General features: G+C 38.0%; 1 long non-coding RNA gene across 1 annotated transcript in view; it reads left to right on the forward strand.

The window, feature by feature from the left end:
* LOC104852662 overlaps positions 1-9,078 on the forward strand; it is a 45,203-nt gene extending 36,125 nt beyond the window's left edge. Inside the window, exons 3-5 of the long non-coding RNA XR_002024909.1 lie at positions 7,522-7,608; positions 8,235-8,355; positions 8,977-9,078. This is a non-coding gene — a long non-coding RNA (uncharacterized LOC104852662). The remainder of the gene's footprint in view (positions 1-7,521; positions 7,609-8,234; positions 8,356-8,976) is intronic.
* Positions 9,079-9,850: the final 772 nt, after the last annotated feature.

A 9,850-nucleotide genomic window follows, 5' to 3' on the forward strand; every position in this document is an offset into this window, starting at 1 on the left:
CCTGTCCATTGCTTTCCTCTCACCCTCCAGGTCCCTCCGTTAGAATCCAGAAGCTCGTTTAGCCATATGCCTCTGCTCAAGAGATCCTCAGAAAGGAAGGTTTTGCAATGCAGACTAGGGAAAGCAAATAGACCTATGTGCAAACTGGCAAAAGCAGAGGAAACAAGTTACTGCCACTCTCCCACTCCACGTTGTACTCTGTGTGCATGTGGAAAATGGGTGTCATGATGTTTAAGGGAGACGATACCTGTGAAGAACTCAGTACTGGGCCCAGTGCGTTATTTGTACTCAGTATCATTCATAATGCGCTTGTGGAGTGACAGCATTTCTTCTTCTCTCTTTTCACTCATTTTCCTATTAAGAGTGAGGATCCTGTGGAGTCACAGGAGATTGAAAACAAGTGTTTTCCTACTAACACATCAAATTCATGCTTTAAGACATGGTCTGTAGAGAGAACTAAGTATCTACTTGGTTCATTAAGCAGACTGATAGAACTAGAAAGGCTCTAGAACACAGTGAGAACCCACAACTTCTCAATGAGGCGGATTAATCAGCAGCCCTCAGAATAGGGAAGACTTGCTTTTGGATATAGATGTAGACATATGGAAGTGGTGTAGAGTGGAAAAAGTGGGAAAAGCCTCAGGGGAGGAGAAAGGACAGACAGGGAGGAAAAAGAGGAGAGAGGGTCCCATGTACCATGGAAGCTAACTGTATGGACCGAGAGGCAACAGGTCCAGATTGTGACATATTCAGGAAACTGTGCTAATGAACATGATATTCTTATCTGGGATTAGGGGTCTGGGCCTGGCTGGCATCTGACTTCTCCTTTGACTGGGTCCAGTCATGCATGCCATTCCAGAGGCTGTGGTCATAATTAGAAATTACATTGTTATCCAGGCACTAACAATTTTCAATGATGAAAAGAAAAGTTTTCTTCAGTGGGCTTTATCCCCAAGTTAAGTTTCAAAAGCTTACAAAATAGGCAGATGTCTCTATGAGGTTATACTGCAAAGAAATAAGAGAGCTGGCATACAGCTCATCTGTGGAACAAAGCATAACCAAGGCCATTTATATTCCGGCCTGTGTTCTTACAGAATAGGAAATGCAGCACTGTCTAGCAGTCTCATCCTGGTTCATCTTTTTTGGGAATCAATAAGCAAAGTCCTTACGGAACTTAATAGTCTCTCTCTGCAAACAATCAGCATAGCGTGAGTTAACTGTTTCTAACCTCAAAGCAACTCATCTTAAATCTGCTCAGATAGCAAAATGTATGTGGAGAAGAGCATTAAGGTATTTGTAAATGAAGAGACAAAATATATAATTTGGGATACTTCAGAGCTGTGCCGTGATATTACTATTTATTCATTACACAGTTATTAAGTTAAAAATAATATGAAGCAACAATCCCAGAGACTTTACCACCTGGCACATAACAGGGGCCCAAGTACTGGTGCAGAAAATGAGTGCTGTAAAGTCTGGGGAGACAGACTCAGCCGTGGGTCGGAGGATTGAGAAATCACCAAGGTTAGCTGGGTTGGGTTTTGGTAGACTGGTTAGGTAGACTGGTTATACCTTTTACCCAGGTAAAGGGTAGAAAAGTTACCTCTGACTCCAGGGCAATGGCTTCATTCATTGCTTTGTGATGGGAATGGAGAAATTGACTGAATAAGATTAATAATTCCTATTTCTCACTGCTGGACAGCACTGAACTGTCAGTGGTAGATGCATGACAGCCCCATCAGGCAGCATGGGACGGCTCCAATGGGTGGGACAGTCATGCATGTACTACAGGTAGTAGAAACCAGCAGAAATGGGTTAAATACAACATAGTATTTAAGAACCTGTGCTCACCCTAAAGCTATGTGGTCATGTTGGAGCCTTGGCCTTGCCGGGTATTATTTGAATAACTAGCACTGCCCATGTCACTTAACCTCTGTTTTATGAAGTTCAGAAGAAGAAAAAACACTGGTTCCCCATTTATGGAATTATTGTAGTTGTCAATGAAACAAATGAAGAGAAACAGCCTAACATATCATAAGCACTATTACTTTATCAGTTGATTTTTCCAATGCATCTTTACTTAGCACTTGCTATGTGGGAGGCAGAGGAAGGAACTGAGTCAGAATATGGATACTTTTAGGATGGACAAAGCTTCAGGTGTTTGCCTGCTGAGGTAGAGGAGTCACTGGGTCACAGACCGGGCAGGGACATGGCAAGGGTCATGTGTACCGATTGATGTAGCAGTAGGAGTACATGGCATGTGTCACGCAGCAACTTCTTTTTATAAACCTTTAAGGAAGCAACAGAGAAAGTCAAGACGAGGAATCTCTACAGCACTAGAAAACATATTTAATTGCCAAGCAATATATCTTGGCCCTTATAAATATTGAGGCACCCGCCAGGGACTAATTACACCCCCTGGAACATGCAGACTGTTAGTGTGGACAGTCCTCAGAACCCTGGGAGTTTCTGGGTTACTCACATTCCCCCTGAACTCAAAACGGGGAGCAACATATTTCAGGGGTAGCAGCTGATCTCACAGGAAATGTCTCCATCAGCTCTCCAGGGTCATAAAGAATGCAGAAAACAAGCATAAGGGAACCAGTACTCAGGGACATTAACTTCAATCTAAAGAGCTAGAGCAGCACTTCTCGACTTTATATCTCTTTGCCGATTTACATAATGAAGGAGTTTTCAGTCTAGGAAATACTCCCCTGGGTACACCAGGGTCACGTGTAATCCCCAACCAGCTGCCATAACTGCATCTCCTTCTCTGCCTCCATAACCTTTACCAAATGGATGCATTTTCAATTAGAGGAAGAACTACTGTAATTTATTTATTAATAAAATAAGTTATTAGGCAACTTTGATACTTTTTCATAAGAGATAATTTGGGAGACCACACCACACTGACAGGGACACAGCACATTTTCACTAGTATTTTAATGGCAATAGTGAGTGCAGTGGCCCCTTGAGTCACCTCTGTCATTTCTTCTCAGTTATCCACACTTTATTCTTTCTGGGCTTCCTTGCCTCCAACTGCCTGTCAGTTGTTTACCCGGTGAACACAATTATTAGAGCACATTTTTGAATGTGCTGTCTTTGAACATTATAAATATAAATCGCATGTGCACTTCGTTTTGTTGAAGAATTAATTATATCCAGCAGAAATGAGAGCGTTCTAATCAACTAGTGAAAGTGAAGTGTCCCCACTGGCCAGGACGACAACCTTAGCCAGTTAATTTCCCGGGGGCATCTCGTCTCATCTTTTGCCTTTAGTTTCCCCTGTTCTCAGGATTTAGGACTAGGACTGAATTTACCACTGGTATTTCACGATTGTAGATCATGGAACTCCTGGGCTACATAATTATGTAAAACCGATTCCTCCTGTCGCACAGATAGCTGTAGATAAATGTACGTCCTACTGGCTCTATTTCTTTGGAGAATTCAGACAAATATAGCAGTCCACACCATCAGATGTTATTATTTTCTTCAGCGAAGACATTTTATTGGGAAGTAATCTGAATAACTGTGTATCCGTATAATGTGTAGGAGCAAAAGTAATATCAGACATCGGATACTCTGAGAATATCAGAAAAAGTTACTCCCCTCTCTCTTGTTCATGCATTTACTCTTTAATTCATTATAATGACTATAAAGCATTTCTCCAGACATATGCCAAAACTATATGGCATCAACAGCTCTTTTATTCAAACATTTCTCTACCAAGTACTGACTTGAGTTTTTCAACATTATTAATATATTTTAACAGTATTAAATAGGAACCCAGACTAGAAAGCATTTTATCCTTTTTATATTCACAGCAATTTCTACCAACTTTAAGGTGAGTTTGAAATGGTTTTGCATTTTTTCCAGTCCACCTGTCATTTAACAGGGAAATTATGACAGCTAAAAAAAATCAAAAGCAACACTTACCACTAGTTCTGTACTTACAGCTAATACTCTCATATATGAATATAAGACTACATACTGCAACTGTGCTCTTCTGCCTAGATATTTTTTAGCATGTGTGAATCACATATCTGCTAAGAGCCATATTTCCATCATGAATGTGAGGTGTCTGAGTATTTTTTAAGTATAGCTCTATGATATATGTTTTCTGATATGAGCTAGTGATTTTGAATCTTACAGCAAATTAAAAACCTATCTGATGATGGCACACAATGGTATTTTTCATATAGTGGAAAGATCACATAGGAAACAGGTTTTCATTAATTTCCAAGCCTCAGAATATACTCTTTCCTTCCACCTTATATTATGGAAAATCCCTGAAGATAAACCAGTTAACATTTCATAATTAGTCATCCACTCTGTTCCAGGCACTAATTTCCTTATATGTATCATAATAGTGAACAATCCTACTGAAATTATACATATGGAAAGGCCCTCCCACATATGATATATTCTGTAAATGCTGGATAAAGTGTAAATATTTTCAGCCTGAAATCGCAACTGTGGGTGTTCTTGCTCCAGTGACTTGATCTCTGAACATCACATTCTTTAATTGTTGAAACAGTGGCAGTACCTATCTTAGTTCGCTGTCAAAATGATTTAGAAAGTGGGTAGTATATGGTAGGCAACAGTTTTTTCTGTATAATCCTGAGATATTTAGAGTCTAAGAGTGTTCTGGGTTAAATTGTGTCATTCCAAGAAAGGTACGTGGGAGACCTAAACTTTAGTACTTCTGAATGTGTCCTGGAATGAGGTCATCAGAACAAGCCTGTCCAATAGGATTGATCCCTTATTTTTAAAAGTACTGAGCACAAAAACACTCTGGGAGAGGACTGTGTGAAGATGGAGGTAGATGCTTCTCCACTGGAAGGTGCCTCAGAGATTGCCAGCAAACTACCAAAAGCTAAATACAAGACACAGACAAATCTTCCTAGTCACCAGTAGAAACCAACCTGCTGACAACATGAACTCAGACTTCCAGCCTTCCGAACTGTGGAGGAACACTTTTCTGTTGTCTAAGCATCCCACTTGTAGTGTCTTATTATAGCAGCCTTACCAAAGGAGTACAAGTGGTTTTACCTTTAAGAGTGAGTTTGGAAAGCATTTCTAATTCTGTTTTATTAAGGATGAGCACGTGACAGGTTTTTTGAAATCACAATATATATATGTATTGAAATAAATGTGGGTTATAAAGGCCACAGAATATCTAAACACTTCACAGGATAATTATCATTCTACACGCACTGTGCCCTGGTTCTCTCTATGTACATTAAAAATAAATCAGGAACACATATAAAATAACACTATAAAATTTCAAGGTCTTTAAAGCAATCCCATTTCTCTTAAAGGAAATGAAGCTTTAAAACAAGTCTGTAGCGACTCTTTCTTGTGATGTGAGTTATTTGTTCTGACTTTGAAGGAGTTCATCAGTTCTTTACACAGTTGTAACCATTCTCCAATATAATATTTCTTCCAGTCAAATTGGTTCTGGGGTGTAAGTATTTCTTGGCCAGTATCATGAAAAAATCAGATGAATCAATGCTATTCTATGCTCGCTGAAATTTACGTTACGTGAAGAATTAAAATTAGGTAAACTAGTCATTCTACTACCTATCATCAGCATTGAGTTATCAATAAAATGAAGGGATGAGATTTAAATATGAGAAGGCATTTGTACACAAAAACAAAGATTATAAAATAGTTTGTATCATAGATCCATTGGCTCATTTATTCTGCTATTCATTCAAAAATATTTTTGGAGACCTGCTGTATGTAACTTCAGTCTCAAAATTTTTCCAGAATTTGAATTTAAAGATACCAATTCTCTTCCTCATTGATGGAAATGACCTTACATTTATTTTAGACTGGTAGAAAAATGTTAATAAAAATAGTCAAGAATCACTATGAATCACTGACTATACTGATTTAAGCAAGGCAATTTGTTTTTGTTGAATTTTATATTTGATTCTATTTGTGAATTTATTAGAAAATTAAAATTATTTAATAATATATTTTGTTTCCAGCTCACCTAATTGAAAAACAATTTGAAGAGGCTCACTTGTCTATTCAAGTAAAAATTCAGAGCTTTGGAAGAATGCTGACTTTGGTTTTGGGTTTTTGATGGCTTTCTTTTGAAGTCTGACAAGCTGTAAAGAAAATTTTGTTAAGTTTAATTGTGTTTTGTTTTGTTTTGCTTTTGTCCAGGAAGTATTCCTAGCAGGTGTGTCACTATCTTTAAAAGTATATAAGTACAATATAAATTAGTGGATTTCTTTAACAGTGAACTCTTTCTATATACTTTGTGCTTTCCATAGCAGCCTCTAATGGAAAGAGGACATTGTATTTCTAAAAATTCTCCACAGCCTACCACTAATTCTTTTATGTGTTATAATATATGCCAAATTACATTAATCATAAAAATGCAATCACAGTAGTCTAAAAATGGATCAGAAATTTTGGATTGAAATTATGAATCTCTGCCCACAAGGTCATCTTTAGACAATAGGGTAATTATTCTGAATTTTTTTTCAAATCTGGGCCATCAGAATTCCCCAGAATCAATCCCAAGATTCAAGTTCATGAGTCTGTGTAATTTTTCTTTCAATCAGCATCCACTGCTGGACTTGAGAAGCCCAGATGTGAAAATTGGCCCAAAGATATGTTTTACTTGGTCAGCACATTTGTCATCATTACCATCACCAGCATCATCATTATTTAATTATATTCTTTAGGCAGCATCTACTCTTCAATTTCCAGTTCTGAAATTACTCATTACTGTCTTATTTCTGGATACCTCAGATGTTTAGAAGAGAACAAAGAGAGAGAGATAGAGAGAGAGAGAGAGAGAAGGGAATAAAGCTCAGTATTGGAGGCCAAGATTGGAGTCAGACACAATGGTTGGTTGGTGATCTGACTGTATTACTTTTTAGTTTTTGATTCGTTAGTTTCTTCATGTATGAAATGAAGACAATAATAGTCTCTCCATCAATATCATATAAAAATTACTAAATGAAATAACAAGATTTAATTGCTTTAAACATTACCTAGCACATTAAAAAGATTTTTTAAAAAAGTTAGATCCTTGAAAACCTCAGCACCTGATAATCATGCCACAGTGGACATTTTCTCTTCTAACATACAGGTAATACACAAAAGCTGGTCCTATGGTCCAGCCCCTAAGAAAATTCCTTGAGTTTGACTCTCACTAAGGTTTGTTTTTCTACAGAATTAGGTACGGTTTCTAAACTGTCTAGGATCTCAAAATTTAAGACCTTTCAGATTTTGTTTTCTCATTTTCTTTTCCCTTTCTTCTTTCTTTTTTTTTCCCCCACTGAAACTAAGTCATGTTCCTTGAGTTACAAAGGGAAAAAAAGAATGAACTAGATGGAAACACTATTTTAATCATATAAAATATACAAACAAATATTTAATACTATGCACACATTCTATGTTGTACTTGCAGTAGCATATGCATTACTAAACATAACATTTTATTTTTATCAGGAATGAATTCAGCAATGAATGCAAATCTTTCATTTCCCTGTCTAGCTCCTCTCAGTTCAAGGGACTAATTCCACTTAGAAAAGCCCAAAAGGAGTGTTTGCCTGATGATACATGAATGAGATACCTTCTGAGGTAAGTAAGAGAGTTTATCCCACAGAGAATCTCTGAGATAGGATAAAGCTAACAAGAGATATGAAAAATCACAATTCAGAGAAACAGAAACACATTCAACTCTTTTGTTTAAGGAAGGAAAAGGCATGTGAAATGCAAACCAAGGTATTGTGAACTCTAGTTTACAAGCAAGTCTGTGTCTGTTTCAGTTATCAGGAAATTATACAGATGAGGTAGCACAGTGATAGAGGAAACTACAGAACCCCGCACAGCTGGGTCCAGCTCTGATGGTCAAGAAAGTAAGGAACCTTGTCTCCTGACCCCCAAGTTGCAGTCCTGCCAAGAAATGAAATGAGAAGGAATCACTGAAAATCAATAATGTTGGAAAACTCAGTGGTATTAGATAAAGCCTGGTGTTTGGAGTCGAATACCTGTAATTTATTTTCTGGATCTGCCAGTTCCTAGCTAGGTGATCTTGAGTAGATTACTTCATATCTAAGCCCGGTAGTCTTATGTGGTAAGTGAGATTATTAATAGTTACCTGTTAGGATTATGATAAGGATAAGTAAAACAAAACAAAACAAAACAAAACAATACTTATGCCTGACTCACAGAAAAACACATTCATTCTTTGTTCTTACCCACAGCCCTATCCCCTCCAATGACTAAGAAGAGCTGGATGGCTCCACAGAAAGTCAAGCAGACAACTACAACACACAGCTGGAACAATGCTGATGTCTCCAGTGCATAGGAACAGAAAGAAATATTGTGGGTTGCTTAACCGATGATGGGTGACACTGGAGTGAAAACCACAAACCAGCTCGCTCTCACACATCCTTTCATAGGGGTTTTCCCTGTTACAGGCCACATCTAAGGAAGCAAAATAGACCGCAATGGGTTATAAGAAAGAATTTGTTCTTTTTTTTTCTATTATTTCACCAAATCTCTAGCTCATCCATTTCATTATAGTTAGTGATGATTGTAATAATTCAGTGACCTAAAGTACTGAACACTTTCTTTTTATAAGGAAGAAATAGAGGCTTTGAGAGGTTGGGTAACTTACCCAAGACCACAAAGTAGCTATTGAAAGGGAAGTCTGATTTAGGTGTTTGTCTGATTTCATGCTCTCTTCTCTTTTCCTTATCATTTCACTTTTTTTCCTGAACCTTGTATGAACAGTCCTGTGGCATTCTTATCTAATTCTATAATGGATATTGCTGCTGGTCGCATTTGGAATGTCACCTAATGGAGTAGTGCCCAGTCTATAGCACTAAGAGAGGTGGTAGGAACTTTTGAGGTTGGACCTAGTGAGAGGTCTTCTGGCAAAAATGGTGTACATTTGAAGGGAATTAGGAGCTCCTGCCCTTTCTTATCTTACTTTCATTCCAGATCATTAGGCAAAGAGTTTGCTCCACCACCTTCTCCCACCAGGATGTGCTGCCACAGCTCCAACGTTATGAAGTCAATTGGCCATGGACTGAAATCTCCCAAACTGTGAAACAAAATAAACTTTTCTTTCTGTGAGTTGACTATCTCAGGTACTTTGTTATAGTAATGGAAAGCCAAAAAGCACAGATGTGCTCTTCAAGTTCTAGCTTTGAGTCCCTCTGTTAAGCCTTATTTGAGGTTTGCTTTCTGGTTCCATATCCCCATGTGTGAATAAGAATTGTTTCCAGGCCCTTGTCCTAGTCTTGCAGGAGCTTGTCTTTATAACGTATATATCTCTTCATGATGCAGGAAACCAAGAGTGTAGTATTTACAGCTTAGATTTTTAACCAGCAGCATCACTATTAGGAGAGTCCCCAAGGTGCCTCCATTTTCTTTTTCATCTATAATATAAAAATTTGCAGTGCCTTGCAAACTACATACTCTCCTTCAGGAAGTAGACAGATTGAATTTTGCCAAATTCTTGGATCCAATCTATGATGCATTATAGCATCACTGATTCTGTGACAGGCACTCTCTGACATCTGCAATTCAAAGATGATGATTTGGATTCTCATCACCTCTTCACCATCACTGTGATCTGTGGGAGCTCAGGAAAAGATCTTAGCTTGATATAGCACCTGCCATCACCCTAACGTCTGAGGTAGAAGGTCTCCTTCAGGATTTGAAGAGCATCCTTAGGAATTATCTCCACTGCTTTTCCATAGTGCTTCACAAAACGTAAAGATCTAGTGACAAAAATCCTAAATACTGATTCACTAATTTCCCGAATCAGAGAGTATACACTAAGGACACAGAAAGAGACTGTCCCTTGGAA

This window comes from Fukomys damarensis, unplaced genomic scaffold (genome assembly GCF_012274545.1).
Source record: "Fukomys damarensis isolate Sample0158 unplaced genomic scaffold, DMR_v1.0_HiC HiC_scaffold_35, whole genome shotgun sequence".
Classification (NCBI taxonomy): domain Eukaryota; kingdom Metazoa; phylum Chordata; class Mammalia; order Rodentia; family Bathyergidae; genus Fukomys; species Fukomys damarensis.